General features: G+C 38.0%; 1 protein-coding gene across 2 annotated transcripts in view; it reads left to right on the top strand.

Annotated features, from left to right (window-relative positions):
- RBM41 (RNA binding motif protein 41) overlaps positions 1-18,224 on the top strand; it is a 204,971-nt gene that overhangs the window by 175,963 nt on the left and 10,784 nt on the right. Inside the window, exon 8 of one of the 2 annotated variants that reach the window (XR_005214518.1) lies at positions 12,739-13,019. The exons of the other annotated variant lie outside the window; for it this stretch is intronic. The gene's annotated coding sequence lies outside the window, so the exon portion shown is untranslated. Of the gene's footprint in view, positions 1-12,738; positions 13,020-18,224 lie in introns of those variants that run through there. 2 annotated transcript variants of the gene reach the window in all.

Genomic DNA, 18,224 nt, shown 5'->3' with positions numbered 1-18,224 from the left:
ATAAATAATGAGCACTCACAGGTCAAGTGGCTTGCTGGGTTATATTCTTGTCTCTGCCAATCCAATGTCAAATCCATGTCCATGTTCAGTCCATCAGTGGCCCAAAATAATGTCATACATGTGGACAGCTTTCTACTTTTCCCTCTAGTTTCTGTTTGCTTAACTCACTTTCAAAGAACTGAAGAACAACCAAGAACTTAGGATCCTGGTCTGTAAATCGGCTCAGTACATTCCATAGAAACCCTCTCTGCATTTTTAGTGTTATAAATTCTCAGCCAAGTGCTTATACCAGATAAATTCTAAGGAGACTGTTGATGTTAGTGTAAGATCAAAAATGTATTCCTTGCAGGGGTATTCGCCTACCCCACCTCCATGGTTGCTAACATGACCACAGACATAGGGGACTGGTGGTTTGATGGGTTGAGCCCTCTACCATAAGTTTTACCCTTGGGAAGACGGTTGCTGCAAAGGAGAGGCTAGGCCTCCCTATATTTGTGCCTAAGAGTCTCCTCCTGAATGCCTCTTTGTTGCTCAGATGTGGCCCTCTCTCTCTGGCTAAACCAACTTGAAAGGTGAAATCACTGCCCTCCCCCCTACGTGGGATCAGACACCCAGGGGAGTGAATCTCCCTGGCAACGTAGAATATGACTCCCGGGGAGGAATGTAGACCCGGCATCGTGGGACGGAGAACATCTTCTTGACCAAAAGGGGGATGTGAAAGGAAATGAAATAAGCTTCAGTGGCAGAGAGATTCCAAAACGAGCCAAGAGGTCACTCTGGTGGGCACTCTTATGCACACTTTAGACAACCCTTTTTAGGTTCTAAAGAATTGGGGTAGCTGGTGGTGGATACCTGAAACTATCAAACTACAACCCAGAACCCATGAATCTCGAAGACAGTTGTATAAAAATGTAGCTTATGAGGGGTGACAATGGGATTGGGAAAGCCATAAGGACCACACTCCACTCTGTCTAGTTTATGGATGGATGAGTAGAAAAATAGGGGAAGGAAACAAACAGACAAAGGTACCCAGTGTTCTTTTTTACTTCAATTGCTCTTTTTCACTCTAATTATTATTCTTGCTATTTTTGTGTGTGTGCTAATGAAGGTGTCAGGGATTGATTTAGGTGATGAATGTACAACTATGTAATGGTACTGTAAACAATCGAAAGTACGATTTGTTTTGTATGACTGCGTGGTATGTGAATATATCTCAATAAAATGATGATTAAAAAAAAAAAAAGAATGCAAAAAAAAAAAAAATGTATTCCTTTTCATCCCCACAGAGTTGCTGTGTGGCTTTGAATGTCTGGCTTGATGACACATCCTGAGTTCTTTGCTTGAAGTTGGCTTATTAATGGAGCCAACTTTATGACTCAGCAGTTTCCTATAAAGCTCAGAGTCAGCCAGATCCCAGCAATAGCCTGTGTCTTGGGTAAAGTTGCTGGCCCAACATCTCCCCACTCAAATTTGATATTTAGGGGTTTCCAGGCTGATCATATTTTTTAGGCCTTTCATAGAGCTTTACACCAGCTGAATAAAAGCTGTTTTTTGTGGGCTCATACCAGTTAGATTTCCACCATGTGATGAAGATGAGTTTACAACCTACCCCAAAATATATAGGTGTATGAATTCCTGGGGCCTCTGCTTTCTTAAGGACAAAAGAAGAATTTGATTTTTTTGATTTGTTTGGTAATAAAATCTTCCCCAGATAGATGTAGATGTGAAATAGTTGTATTTAAATCTTGATAAGAGGTGTCAGGAAAAATGACAGAGTAAGGAACTCTGAAGTTCTGCCCCTCCATAAAAGCAATGAAAAAAATCAGAAAAAAACTGCCAGAATCAAGTTGTTTTGGAAATTTGGAAACTAACCAAAGGCTTTCAGCAAACTGAGGGACACTTATTTAAGAAAAAGAGCTAAATTTCTGTGAGAACAGCAAGATTTATGGCATTTAAAATTATCCTAGTCCCATTCCCCACTCTTCAGCTCAAAGGTATCCTTGAAAACAAAGAATTGTCCTTATTTGATCTATCTGGTAGATCTCTGGAAGTTCCTCTCAAAATACTTGCTTTATATTGCCTGTTGGAACTTGCCCATTACTAAACATGCTACCCAGGAGGGAATTGTCAGATACATTTATAGGCAAATATTTTAGTTCTCTGCTTGAGGCAATGGATAGAAGTTTGTGCAGACAATAGAATAACCAAAAAGTTTGGGAGGAAAAACTGATGGATGATATGTCATAAGGGCTTTGATAAGCTCTGACTTAATACTGGGAATCTAGAAGGCCATGCACATACCTAGGGCTGTTCACATGCTTAGGAAAGACCTGAGAAGGTTCTAGCTCTCACCTATCACTGACTTTAAGGCTCTGTGAAAGCAGGAAGTGAAGGCTAATGCAGAACTGCCTGTCTGGGTTTTGAAGAATTGCCCTAGTACACACAGAGCGCAAACTGGGAGATTTTTGGGGGCCCAGATATTTAAGGAAATCTCTGCCCAATCATTAGCTGACCACTAAGCTAATGGAATAGAGACAGCAGTGGTCATACATGACAAAGAATACATACTTTACGGTATTAGTTCAGAAAACTCCCTAAACAACCAAACAACACCTAAAAATCTGATTTCCAGAGTTTCCACATTATATTCAAAATATCCATTTTTCAACAAGGAAATATGAGACAAGCAAAGAAACAAGAAAGTATGGCCTATAACACAGGGGAAAAAAAAGCAAACAATAGAAACTGATCCTGAGGGAGACCAGATGTTGAACTTACTAGACAAAGACTTTAAGTCAACTATTTAAAATATGTTCAAAGAGCTAATGGTAGCCATATATAAAGAACTAAAGGGAAGTATGAAAATGATAACTCAACAAATAGAGAATATAAATGCAGAAATAAAAATTATTAAAATAAAATAAAAATTGTGGAGTTGAAAAGTATAATAAATAAAATGAAAAATCACTATGGGGGCTCAATAGCAAATTTCAAGAGGCAGAAGTAATAAGTGAACTTGAAGATAGGTTAATTGAGATTATCCAAGCTGGGGAACAGAAAGAAAAAAAGAAAAAATATACATGAACAGAGCCTCATAGAAATGTGGAAAACCATAAAACATACCAAATATGCATAATGGGGGTCCCAGAGGGAGAGGAGAGAGAGAAAAATGGGCAGAAAGAATATCTGAAGATGTTGTGGCCTAAAATTTCTCAAATATGATGAAAAATTTTTAATCTACACATGCAAGAAGATCAATGAATCCCAAATAGGAAAAATCCTAAGAGATCCACAACTAGCAACATCATAACCAAACTGTCAAAAAAGAAAGACAAAGATAATTAAGAGTGACAATGGTGACATAAAGCATCCCTTGAAAAGTCTTTTTTCAGAAGCAACTAATACAAGGACAAACACCACTTGCTTAAATTCTGGAGAATGATAAAAACTGGAGAACTCCCCAAGTGCTGAATTGAAGCTCAGGCAGATTTTCTTCCTAAAGCCACAAATCCAGACCCCTCCCCCTCACTTGGTTCCCACAGTTTGAGAGTCATGCAAAGACAGCATAGCCCAGGTCCCTCCTGCTGTGGATGCAGAATATAGAGCCACTCACAGCAGCAAATTAGAACCCCAGGCATATCCAGGCACAGGGACCCAAGTCCTTAGAGGCCTAGGGTAGAGCAAAAGTCACTGAGGAGGCCACATACATAAAGACCTCCAAGGAAAAAAATAAACAAAAAGAGACCATGGCAGAACTTTTGGCAAGAGGTGAGCTCACTCACTGGACTGCTTAAACACAAAATGGACTTTTTTGGATTGACCCACCTATGTGGATTGACCCCATCTGAATTCTCAGGGTGGGATGCCTTAGCAGGGAAGAAACTGGTGGCAGAAAAGCCTCACAGAAAAAAAGGGGGGTGGAACTAAGCTTCTGTAAGACAGGACAGGTCCCAGAACTGAGAAGTATAAGGGAAAGGGGGCACTGAGTAAGGGAGAAAATTTAAACAAATCAAATCACAGGAGCTGGGGAGAAAATTCTGCACAAAAACAAATAGAACAGATCAACATTTCTGGAGAAAGAACAGAGGAAAAGTATCTTTCTCCTGAAGGTGAAACAATTGCACAAAAGCTGCAAACTTAAAAATTGTACTATGTACCCAAGGCAAGAATCAGTTGAAGAAAAGCTTAGAAGATCTGAACATTGAAATGTGGCCTATTCTAAAAGTTCAGAATAAGTTAGACCAAGCATCAAAGAAGGTCCTTAAAACAAAGCCAATCAAAAATGAAACCCTAAACAAGAGGGAGAAGTGGAAACTCAGAGTTACCTCATCAAGATAATGAGATGCCCAGACATCAGCAAACAATTAAAAACTATAATAAGAAACAGGAAGATATGGCTCAGTCAAGGGAACAAATCAAAATTTCAGAGGAGACAAAATGTGGAAAACTAATCAAAGAAGATCAAACAAACCTGCTGTCAATTCAAGGAGATGAAGGAAAATATGCATATAGAGCAAAAGGAAATTAAGAAGGCAATGTGTGATCATAAAGAAGAATTTTAAAGTATAAAAAGAAACATAACAGAATTCATGAGGGTGAAATCCACAATGGTAGAGATTAAAAGTACACTGGTGAGGAGCTAAGATGGTGGCATAGAGAGAAGTGGAATTTAGTAAGTCCCCCAGAGCAACTAATAAACAACCAGGAACAACTAGTAAATAATTTGGAATAACTGCTAGGGGACAACTGTGAGTGTCCACACATCGTACACCAACCTGGATTGGGAGGAATGCCTGAGATTGCAGCATAAAATCTGTAAGTAAAAACTGTGGAACCATGCCAGGAGCCCCCTCCCCCCATGGCAGACTAAGCTGCAAAACCTCACTGTGGTAGAAAGCAGCACTCTCTGAGCAGCAATTATAGTTCATCCAAACTCCAACTGGGGATTTAATTAACAAATGTGAGCTACTGAATATAAGCTACAAACCTCTAACAAACAGACAGAGGCTTTTAGTGATGACTGAGCTTAAAGAACCAGAAGACTCTGCTCTCCCAGGAGGGGGAGCCGAGAAGAACAGGTGTTACCTCTGGCAGATGAGTGAAACTTGGGGGGAGGCATGGACTGGCTCTGAAAAAGGGCCTTCCTGTCCCTTTTTCTCTCAATCTGAGGGGCTCAGTGGAGAGAGCTCCAGCCATTTTCAGTTTGCAGTGCTCTGACCCAGAGTCAGAGAGACAAAGAAGCTATTCAAATGCAGATGATAACTCCCTAGAGGATGTATCTTCCCAAAGAGGAAGAAGGTGGAGCCCAGCTCTACTACTGGTCTTTCCTTCAGAACCAGACCCCAGAGCCTGGGGGGAAACAGCCAAAACAGAAACTAAAGGGGCCACACCTCCTTACACCAGTTTGGAGCAATATATTGGCTGACAGATGTCACCTGCTGGGAAGCTTAGGAAAAGCACAGCAGATAGAGACCTCACAGGAAAGTCTGTCAATCTCTCAGACACACCCACAGGAGACTTGAAACTGAATATAACTCCATTCTGAGATCTGAAACCATTCTGGTCTGGGAAAATCTGACTGGGGTAACCAAGGAAACCAGATGCCTAGACAACAGAAAACTACAACCTACTCTAGGAAAAATGAAGATATGGCCCAGGCAAAGGAATGAACTTACACCTCAAGCATGATACAGTTGGGATATTGTTTCACTTTAATGAAACAATCTATTAAAGATTTTCAAAGAAATATGCTAATTCAAATAAAAAACCACATCAATGAGTTCAGGGAAGAAAAGGCAAAAGAGATGAGAGCTATAAAGAAAACACTTGGCAAATATAAGGTAGAACTAGAAAGTTTCGGAAAACAATTGGCAGAAACTATGGAAATGAAAGGCACAACACAAGAGATGAAAAACACGGTGGAGACATACAACAGCAGATCTCAAGAAGCAGAAGAAAACACTCAGGAACTGGAGAACAAGACACCTGAAAGCTTATAGACAAAAGAACAGACAGGGAAAAGAATGAAAAAATGTGAGCAACTTCTCAGGGAATTGAATGACAACATGAAATGCATGAATGTACATGTCATGGGTGTCCCAGAAGGAGAAGAGTGGGGAAAAGGGGAAAGGGGGCAGTAGCAATAACAGAGGAAATAATCAATGAAAATTTTGCATCTCTCATGAAAGACATAAAATTACAGATCCAAGAAGTGCAGCATACCCTGAACAGAATAGATATGAATAGACCTATGTCAAGACACTTAATAATCAGATTATCAAATGTCAAAGACAAAGAGAGAATCCTGAAAGCACCAAGAGAAAAGTGAGCCATTGCTTACAAAGGAAGATTGATAAGACTATGTGTGGATTTGTCAGTAGAAACCATGGAGGCAAGAAGGAGGTGGTGTCATATATTTAAGATACTGAAAGAGAAAAACCACCAACCAATAATCCTATATCTGGCAAAACTGTCCTTCAAATATGAGGGAGTTTAAAATATTCTCTGACAGACAGACAATGAGAAAGTTTGTGAACAAGATACCTGCTCTATAGGAAACATAAGACAGGAGTAAGAGGTTTGGAATACAATTTTCAGTGATGGTAACACAACGATGTAAGGACACTGAACAAAGTTGATTGTGAGTATGGTTGAAAGAGGAAGGTTAGGAGCATGTGGGACACCAGAAGGAAAGAGGAAAGATAAAGACTGGGACTGTATAACTCAGTGAAACCTAGAGTGCGCAGCAATTGTGATAAAATGTACAAATATGTTTTTAGATGAGGAAGAACAAATGAATGTCAACCTTACAAGGTGTTAAAAATAGGGTGGTATTTGGGGAAAAAATTCAGTCAATGCAAACCAGAGACTATATTTAACAGAGTTAACAGAAACATTGTATTATGCTTCCTTTAATGCAACAAAGGCAATATACCAAAGCTAAATGCCTATAAGGGGGGACATAAAGGAGGGGTATGGGGCTCTTGGCATTGGTGATGGTGTCTGACTCTTTAATTCTACTTTAGTTAATTCTATCCTTCCTTTTGCTGCTTTTTATCTGTCAAGTTTTTTCTTTTTCTTTTTCTTCTGTCTTTCTACCTACTTTGACTCTTCCTCCTTCTTTGTGGCAGAATTGGAGATGCCCTTATATAGATAATGGTGATAGTAGTGAATGCACAAATGTGTAGCTATACAGGGAACCATTGATTGTTTACTTAGGACAGAAAGCAAAACTTTCTTAAAAAAACAGGTTGATGAAGAAACCCTGAGTGTGCTATATTGAGTGAAATGTCAGACACATAAGGACAAATATTGAAGTGTCTCACTGATATGAGCTAATTATAATATGTAAACTCTTAGACATGAAATATAATTTACCAGGCTATTGAATGAGGCTAAAGAATGGGGAGCAGTTGCTTCTTATGAGCAGAATGTTCAACTAGGTTGAACTTAAGTGTTTGGAAATGGACAGAGGTGATGGTAGCATGTATTGTGAGAATAACTAACAGTGCTGAATGGTGTGTGAATGTGGTGGAAAGGGGAAACTTAGAGTCACATATGTCACCAGAAAGAACATTGGAGGTTAAAAATGGGAATGCATAACACAATGAATCTTGAGGTGGACAATGTTCATGATTAACTGTACAAATATCAGAAATTTCTTTCATGAACTAGAACAAATGTATGACACTATAACTAGAAGTTAACAATAGAAGGGTATATAGGGAAAATATACCTGTTGCAAACAAGGTACTACAGTTAGTAGTATTTTAACATTCTTTCATCAATAATAACTAATGTATTATACCAATACTATGAGTGAATAATTGAGGGGGGTGGTTAGGGGTATGGGAGGATTTGAGTTTTCTTTTTTTTTTTGTCTTTATTTTTCTGGAGTAATGAAATTGTTCTAAAAATAGAGAAAATAATAGAAGAAATTGAGCAGTATCTCAGGAATTTGTGTGACAGCATGAAGCATACAAACATATGAATCATGTGAGTCCAAAAAGAAGAAGAGAAGGGAAAAGGGACAGAAATAATATTTAGGGAAATAATGGCCAAAAATTTCCCAACTCTTATGAAAGACATAAATATATATGTCCAAGAAGTGCAATGTACTCCAAACAGAATGAATCCTAATAGACCCAATAAGACATATACTAATCAGAATATCAAATGCCAAAGATAGAGAATCCTGAAAGCAGCAACAGAAAAGTGGTTTGTCACATTCAAGGGATACTCAATAAGATCTATGTTCTGATTCCTCATGAGAAACCATGGAGGTGAGAAGACAATGGTGTGATATATTTAAGGTACTGAAAGAGAAAAACTGCCAGCCAAAAATTCTTTATCCAGAAAAACATTCTTTCAAAAATGAGGGAAGTTTAAAATATTCACAGATAAACAAAATCTGAGTGAGTTCATCAACCAAATATCTGCCTCACAAGAATTATAAAAGGGATTTCTGCAGGTTGAAAGGAAAGACAGGAGAGAGTGCCTTTCAGATCTTCAGTAAAGGTAACTAAAAGGGTAAATGCATAACTCAACAGTACTGTGTCATCAATATACAAATCTCTTTAATTCCTGTAAGTCAGAATACAATTGAACAAGAAAAAGCATATTTCCTGATAATGGGCACTCAGAATATGTAAAGGTACTGTGGGAAAAAGTCAACATAAAGAGGGGAAATAGAGGAATATGGGAGCAAAGAACATGTATACTACTGAAGCTAAGTTGATATCTTTTCAAATTAGTAGTTTCTAGATGTATGTTGTGTAATGTACCCCAAGGGTAAACACAAAGAAAGTATTTTTAAAATATACAGAAAAAATCTGAAAGTAATCAGTCAGATATATCACAGAAGATCAACTATACAGAAAAGGAGGTTGCAATAAAGGAAGAGAGTCAAAAAAAAAAACATATGACATATAAAAACCAAAGGATACAGTAATAACACTGAATATTAATGGATTAAACTCCCCAATCAAAAGACACAGATTGGTAAAATGGACAGAAAAATATGATCCAACAATATGTTGTTTACAAAGTCTAATCTTAGACCCAAAGACACAAATAGATGGGAAGTGAAAGGATGAAAAATATATTCCATGCAAATAGTAACCAAAAAAGAACTGGGTAGCTATACTAATATTGACAAAATAGACTTTAAATAAAAAGCTGTTATAAGAGACAAAGAAGGACACTATATATTAACAAAAGTGTCAAACCACTTAGAGAAAATAACATTGATAAATATTTATGCACCTAACCATGGTGTCCTAAGATACATGAGACAAACACAGGTAAAACTTAAAAGAGAAATAGACACCTCTAAAGTAAGAGTTGGAAACTTCAATACATGACTCTCATCAATAGATAGAATTCTAGATAGAATATTAATAGGGAAACAGAGAACTTGAATAATATGATAAATGACCTAGGCCTAACAGACATATACAGAACATTGCACAGCAAAACAGCAGGATATACATTTTTCTCAAGTGTACATGCATCACTCTCCAGGATAGCCACATGCTGGGTCACAAAACAAGTCTCAGTAAATTTAAAAATATTGAAATTATACAAAGCATTTTAACAGACCACAATAGAAACAAATGACAGGCAGAGAACTGGGTAATCCCCAAATATATGGAACTTAAATAACACACTCTTAAAAAATCAGTGAGTTGAAGATGAAATTACAAGGGAAATCAGAAAATATCTTGAGGTGAATGAAAACTTATGGGATGCAGTGAAGGCAGTGCTGAGAGGGAAATTTATAGCCCTAAATGCCTATATTAAAAAATAAGAAAGAGCTAAAATCAAAGACATAATTGCACATCTGGAGGAACTAGAGAAAGAACAGCAAACTAAACCCAAAGCAATCAGAAGGAAATAAATAACAAAGATTAGAGCAGAAATAAATGAAATAGAGAATGAAAAAAAACATTAGAGTGCATTAACAAAACCAAAAGTTTTTCTTTGAAAAGATTAATAAAATTGACAAGAAAAAGACTGAAAAAGAAAAAAGAGATAAGATGCAAATAAATAAAATCAGAAATGAGGGGGGGGGGACATTATCAATGACCCCACAGAAATAAAGAGGATCATAAGAAGATACTTGAATGACTGTGTGCCAACAAATTAGACAACCCAGATGAAATGGACAAATTCTTACAAACAAGCCAACAACCTACACTGACTCTAGAAGAAATAAAAGATCTGAACAGACCAATTACTAGTAAAGAGATTGAATCAGTCATCAAAATCCTCCCAACAAAGAAAAGCTCAGGACCAGATGACCTCAAAGGTGAATTCTGCTAATCATTCTAAGAAGAATTAACACCAATCCTGATCAAATTCTTCCAAAAAAAATTGAAGAAGAGGAAACAGTACCCAACTCATTCTATGAGGCCAACATCACCTTCATACCAAAGCCAGATAAATTTATCACAAAAAGAAAATTCCAGACCAATTTGTCTAATGAATATAGAAAAGAATTATCCTCAGAAAATACTCGCAAATTGAATCCAGAAACACCTTAAAAGAAATTATATGCCATTATCATGTAGGTTTTATCCCAGGTATGCTAGGGTGGTAGACAAAATAAGAAAATCAGTTAATGAAATACATGCCATTAACCAAGGAAGGGAAAAAGCCATATGACCTTCTCAGCTGATGCAGAAAATGTCTTTGGAAAAATCTAGCATCCATATGCAAAAATGAAACAGGATCTCTATCCCACACCCAATACACAAATTAACTCAAATGGGTCAAAGACCTAAATATAAGCACCAGGATGATAAAACTTGTAGAAGAAAATGTAGAGCAGCATCTTCAGGATCTTGTGTTAGGTAATGACTTCTTAGACTTTACATCCAAATTACAAGCAACAAAAGAGAAAAAATAGATAAATGGGACCTCATCAAAATTAAAACTTTTTTGCATCAAAGTTCTTTATCACAAACGTGAAAAGACAATCTACTTAATTGGAGAAAGTATTTGGAAACCACATATCTGATAAGGGTTTAATATTCAAAAAATATAAAGAAACCCTACAATTCAACAATAAAGAGACAAATTACCCAATTTTCCTTTAAGGAGGATACACAAATGGCTAAAAAGCATATGAAAAGATGCTCAACATCATCAGCTATTAAGGAAATACAAATCAAAACCAAATAAGATATCCTTATGCACCCAAGAAAGGCTACTGTTTAAAACACAGAAAATTACAAGTGCTGGAGAGGATGTGGAGAAATAGGAACACTCATTCATTGCTGGTGGAAATGTAAAATGGTGCAGCCACTGTGGAAGACAGTTTGGCAGCTCCTCAGAAAGCTAAGTACAGAATTAGCATATGACCTGGCAATCCTGTACTAGGTATATACCCAAAAGAATTGAAAGCAGGGACTCAAACAGATATTTGCACACCGATGTTCATAGTGATATTATTCACAATTGCCAAAAGACGGAAGCAACCCAAGTGTCCACCAACTAGTGAATGGATAACAAAATGTGGTGTATATGTACAATGAATTATTATTCAGCATTAAAATGGAATGAAGTTTTGGTTCATGAAACAATATAAATGAACCTTGAAGATGTTATGCTGAGCAAAATAAGTGATACATAAATGGATAAATGTTGTATGGTTTCATTGATATGAAATAATTGTAAGTAAACTCACAGAATTATAATCTCAAATATATTTTACCTAGAGCTGGGTTGGAGGCAGGGAATGGGAAGCTAATGCTCAATTTGTACAGAATTTCTATTTGGATTGATTGTAAAGTTTTGGAATGTATGGTGGTATTTGTAGCACAATATTGGGAGTGCAATTAGCAGCACTGAATTATCTATGTGAATGTGGTTAAAAGGGAAATTTTTGGGTTATATATATCTTACTAAAACAAAAATTGTAAGATAAAACATATGACTGTGCAACAGTGAACACTTTTAAATGATGTACCATACTTAATAGTACATTAATAAAAATGCTCTTTCATGAATTGTAGCAAATGTACCATAGTAATGCAAGGTGTTAATAATAGAGTGGTATATTCAGAAAAAATACATCCTAATGTAAATTATGTACTATAGTTAATACTAAAATGATAATATTTTTATATTTTTTCATTAATTTTAACAAAGGTACCACACTAATGCAAAGTGTTAATAATAGGGGGTATATGGAAATGCTGTATTTTTTAATATGGAAATGCTGTATTTTTATATGATTTTTCTGAAAACCTAAAATTTCTCTAATTAAAAAGTTAAAAGTTATAATTAATAAGCATGAATGAGATTCTGCTAGGAGCAAGAGTGGCCAGGAGGTTCAACTTTGCATGCAAGATAATGAGACAAAGTTTTGTTTATTAAGGGAAAACAAGAGAACATTTTTGTCTTGAAGTTAAATGACTGGTTGTTACAGAATGGGAAAGCAGGTGGTGAAGGACAAAAACTGAATGTATGTAGAAATTTTAGAAGGCTTATGGAGAGGGGATATGAAAAGAAACAATACATGTGTTAAAATTTTGCCAAAGCTGGTTACGTTTTGATGGGTTTAGTCATACGATTTTTTTAAAAAAAGTATATGGTTCGTTTAGTATCAAATACCATATAAATGCAAAATCAGAATTTGGTTTTCTCTCTTTTAACATGACAAATTTTTCTTGGAGTATTGATCTGCTCTTAATAAGAGATTGTAAATAGGAAAAATTATTCTTTACCTTCCAGGTAATCTGCCAAAGAGTAGAAATGCCATATCTCAGCAGAAGAGCTTTCTACATTTTCTTCTGACTTTATCATGTCATTGATTATTTTTTAAACAAAACAAACAACAAAAACTGAAAGGCAAAGACTGAATCTTGAAATGAGCAAGAGACAAGTGCCTCATCACATGCAAATTATCCTCAATAAGATTAACAGCTTATTTCTCATCAGAAAGCATGGAGGCCAGAAGGCAGTTGGAAAACATATTCAAAATGCTGAAAGGGAAAAAAAACTGTTAACCAAGAATTTTACATCCAGTAAAACTATCCTTCAAAAATGAAATAGAAATTAAGACATTTCCAGGTGAGTAATAATGAAAGCATTCATCACTATTAGACCTGCCAACAAAGAGACCAGAAACAGATGGCTTCACTGGTGAATTCTACCAAACATTTAAAGAATTAAAACCAATTTCTCACAAACCATTCCATAAAATAGAAAAGGAGAGAATACTTCATAGTGCATTCTATGAGGCCTGCCTTACCCAATTCCAAAGTCAAAGACAGCACAAGGAAAAAAAATACAAATACCTCTTATAAATATAAATGCAATATTCCTCAACAAAACCCTAGCCATCCATGCAGCAGCATATTAAAATGATTATACACCATGATTAAGTTAGATTTTTTGCAGGAATGCAAGTTTGGTTCAACATATGAAAATCAATGTAATACACTGTATTATAAATAAAGAACAAAACCCATATGGACATCTCAGTTGAAACATAAAAAGCATTTGAAAAAATCCAACAGTCTTTCAAAATAAAAACACTCAAATTAAGAATATTGGAGATCAGAATGGTGGAGTGAGATGCTTCAGGGCTCTGTCCCCTACTGAAGCTTTGAACAACCAGCAAAAACTGTCAAAAACTTCTTTCTCAAAGTGCCAGAAAACAGTTAAAGGACTGCAGTAACCAGGTAAGCACCAAATCAAGGATAAGGCTATTTAAAAGCAGTAGGACCTGGAGTGATGTCATCAACATGGTGAAGTAAACAGCTACTGAAAACTTCCCTTGAGATTCAATGAAAATAAAGGGACAATTCTCAATTGTTCAGAGATTTGGAGGAGGCTATAGACTGGAAAAGGACCCTGCAGATACCAAATTGAAGAAAGAGAAAAAATATCAGTAGGAATCTTCTTTCCAGGACCAGCTCATCCTCTCCCCTCACCCTCACTCAGTCTCAGCACAGGAAAAGCACAGAAACAGCAGATGGGACCCCTCCCACTGTGGACACAGACTATAAAAATTCTCACAGCCAGTGAGATACAGCCCCACCATTTTAAAACTGGGGGAGAGGCGGGGACATTTCAAGGCCCAGGTCAGTGAGGGATGAAGATTCTAAGAAAACATGGACAGAGACTGTGTTTTCAGCCCTGGGTCCAAAAGCCCTTCCCCCATCTTTGAAGGAAGAAGCAGTGGCCAGCCTTTCATTGCCTGGGGGATGACTGGAGGACTGGGTCAGCTGGGGGAGTCCTCTGTCACAGGTGGAGTGATGGACACAGTCCCCCATCAAGCCAGATTTTGTCCAACAAAGTGAGGACACAGCAATCCTGCAGTTTCAGCTCACCTGTACAGATACAGCCTGTGCTCAGAGGCAAAGCAGCTTTTGAGGACAATTAAGTTAGTGAACAGTGCCATCTGCTGGACAGAATGGAAGTTGCAAGGAATTAAAAGACCAAAAAAAGATTCTCCAGGCCACTTCTTAAGACCAGGAGCTGGCCTACACCCCCTGCACAGAAACCTGGCAGGGTTTTGGTTGAGAAATAAGGATGATCCAACTATTAAAGCAGGATTCTAAAACAAACCAGGACTTTCTGGTGAGCAAAAAACAGAACACCACTGGAAGCAAGCAGACTTTTTTTACCACATACAGTGAACTTGCTGGGGTGCCCAGCACCTTCCTCCCATACCTGAGGCAGGCTGCTGTGGGTGCCTGATTTTTGTGGAGATACTTGGAGGCAGAGGTAATCTGACAACTGGCTGGTGAGAGAAACAAAAAACAGAGATCAAAGACAAACAACTAGAAAACCATAAGCAAAAGAGAGAAAATAACTTCCAGAATACACTAACCAAGAAAATCAGATGCCTAGACAGCAAAAATTCATGAGTCACACCAGGAAATATGAAGATATGACCCAGACAAAGGGCGAAACTAACACCTAAACTGAGATACAGAAGTTGAAACAATTAAATAAAGATGTTCAAACAAAGCTTCTAAATCAAATCAATGACTTGGAAAGAAAATGTGGCAAAAGCAGTGAAGGATAAAAAGAAGACACAGGGTATCCATACAGAAGAATCTGCAAGCTTGGAAAGAAATGACAGAACTTATAGGGATGAAAGGCACAATAGAAGAGATGAAAAACACAATGGAGACATACAATAGCAGACTTGAATTGATGGAAGAAATGATTAGTGAACTAGAAGGTAAGACGTCATAAATCATACACGCAAAAGAACAGATAAAAAGAATGGAAAAATATGAGCAAGTTCCCAGGAAAATAATGACAACATGAAATGCACAAATATATGTATTATAGGTGTCCCAGAAGGAGAAGAGAAGGGAAAAGGGGCAGAAAGAATAATAGAGGAAATAATTAATGAAAATTTCCCAACTCTTATGAAAGATATAAAATCACAGGTCCAAGAAGCACAGGGTATCCCAAACAGAATTGATCTAAATGGACCTACTCCAAGACACTTACTAATCAGACTGTCAAATGTCAAAGACAAAGAATGCTGAAAGCAGCAAGAGTAAAGTGATCCATCATATATAAGGGAAACTTGATAAGAATAAGTGTGGATCTCTCAGCAGAAACCATGGAGGCAAGAAGGCAGTGGTATGATATATTCAAGATACTGAAAGAGAAAAACTGCCAACCAAGAATCCTATATCCAGCAAAACTGTCCTTCAAAAATGAGGGACTGGAGGAACCTAAGATGGTGGCTAGGTTAGACAGAGGAAAAAACACCTCCGTGGAAAACACTAGATAAAAAACCGGAAAGTGACCTAGAACACCACTTCCAGAATAGCACCAGCCGGACAAGTTCTGCTAAAGCCACAGGGAATGTGCATTTGGTGAAACCAAGAGTCTGCATTCTGAAATGAGTGAGTGAGTCAGCTGAGTCCCTCAGCCATGCTGCGGTGTGGGGAAATGGTGGGTTGGTGTTTTTTAAAAAAAAAAAAAAGAAGCCTGGGAACAGCTGCAGATAAGACGGGAGTGGTCTGGACTAATGCCTCGGTGTCTGGGGTGGAGGATACCCCTTCCCACACCCACTGCTGATTGTCTCGGGTCCAGGGGAGCAAAGGGGAGATGTACGACTTGCAACCATCTCCCCAGCGGGTGGGGCTACTCCTGCCTGGGGCTGAACACACAGCACAGAGCCAAGCCAAGAAACCCAGCCTGACAGGGAGTCTTTCCCGCAGCACCACTCACATGACACAATATCAGCCATAGACAGTGGCCTTGAATACACCCACGGCTGATTGTCCCGGAGCTGGGAGAGCAGAGCTGTGTGGAAAGGGGGAAGTTAACGCGTCCCATTCAACCATCTTTGAAGCGGGCTGGGAACGCCCCTACACAGCCCGGTGGCCCAGGGCTTCCCTGGAGGCTGGCGCTCACTTGTGACGTGGCACAGCCCTCCCTCCTTCAGCAGAGGTCCTGGAAAAGCACAGCAGGGAGGGGGGAACCACTCAGAAATCCCAGGGAACTTACGCCAATACCAAGGACTTTTGTGTCAGTGGCAGAGAACAGCCTTAAATCTCCGGGAACACCTGGGAGGTTTGATTATTAAACCTGCCCTTCCTCCCTAACCACTCAGGCACACGCCCCTCGTTGAGGGCAGACAGCACTGACAACACACCCAAATTAAGTTCACCAATTGGACCCCAAAAGAATCAGATCCCCACACACCACAAAGTTGGGGAGAACTGACTTGAGGGGAATAAGTGACTCACGGACACCATCTGCTGGTTAGTTAGAGAAAGTGTATGTCACCAAGCTGCAATTCTAACAAATTAAAGATCAAGTAAAGCAAATGCCAAGAGGCCAAAAACAACAGAAAATCTTAAAGCATATGATAAAACCAGACGACATGGAGAACCCAGACCCAAACACTCAAATCAAAAGATCCGAAGACACACAGTTCCTGGCAGAATTAATCAAAGAACTACAGACAGGCAATGAGAGCATGGCATGGGATATAAAAGACTTGAGGAAGAGCATGGCACAGAATATAAAAGACATAAAGAAGAACCTAGAGGAGCATAAAGAAGATATTGCAAGAGTAAATAAAAAAATAGAAGATCTTATGGAAATTAAAGAAACTGTAGGCCAAATTAAAAAGACTCTGGATACTCATAATACAAGATTAGAGGAAGTTGAACAGCAACTCAGCCTCCTCGAGGAGCACAGAACAGAAAATGAAAGAACAAAAGAAAGAATGGGGGAAAAAATTGAAAAAATTGAAATGGATCTCAGGGATATGATAGATAAAATAAAACGTCCAAATTTAAGACTCATTGGTGTCCCAGAAGGGGAAGAGAAGGGTAAAGGTCTAGAAAGAGTATTCAAAGAAATTGTTGGGGAAAACTTCCCAAACCTTCTACACAATATAAATACACAAAGCATAAATGCCCAGCGAACTCCAAATAGAATAAATTCAAACAAACCCACTCCAAGACATAGTCTGATCAGACTGTCAAATACTGAAGAGAAGGAGCAAGTTCTGAAAGCAGCAAGAGAAAAGCAATTCACCACATACAAAGGAAACAACATAAGACTAAGTAATGACTACTCAGCAGCCACCATGGAGGTGAGAAGGCAGTGGCATGACATATTTAAAATTCTGAGAGAGAAAAATTTCCAACCAAGAATACTTTATCCAACAAAACTCTCCTTCAAATTTGAGGGAGAGCTTAAATTTTTCACAGACAAACAAATGCTGAGTTTGCTAATAAAAGACCTGCCCTACTTCAGCTACTAAAGCGAGCCCTACTGACAGAGAAACAAAGAAATGAGAGAGAGATATAGAGACTTGTAACAGACATATATAGAATATTACATCCCAGGTCACTGGGACACACGTTCTTCACTAGTGATCACGGATCTTTCTCCAGAATGGACTGTATGCAGCGACAGAAAAACAAGCCTCAATAAAATAAAAAATAAAAAAAATGAATTTGTTCAAAGCACATTCTCTGACCACAGTGGAATACAAATAGAAGTCAATAGCCATCAGAGACTTGGAGAATTCACAAACACCTGAAGGATAAAAATGAGGGGGAGATGAAAACATTCCTGGATAATCAAAAGCTGAGGGACTTCATCACCAGTAGATCAGTCCTAAGCAGGCTGAAAGGAAGGGACACTAAACAATTGACTGAAACCACATGAAGAAATAAAGATTTCCAGTAAAGATCACATGGTAAATATAAAGACCAATACTA

Source organism: Choloepus didactylus, chromosome X (assembly GCF_015220235.1).
Source record: "Choloepus didactylus isolate mChoDid1 chromosome X, mChoDid1.pri, whole genome shotgun sequence".
NCBI classification, from domain to species: domain Eukaryota; kingdom Metazoa; phylum Chordata; class Mammalia; order Pilosa; family Megalonychidae; genus Choloepus; species Choloepus didactylus.
The sequence above is the reverse complement of the archived record's forward strand: the minus strand, read 5'-3'. Positions and strand labels throughout refer to the sequence as shown.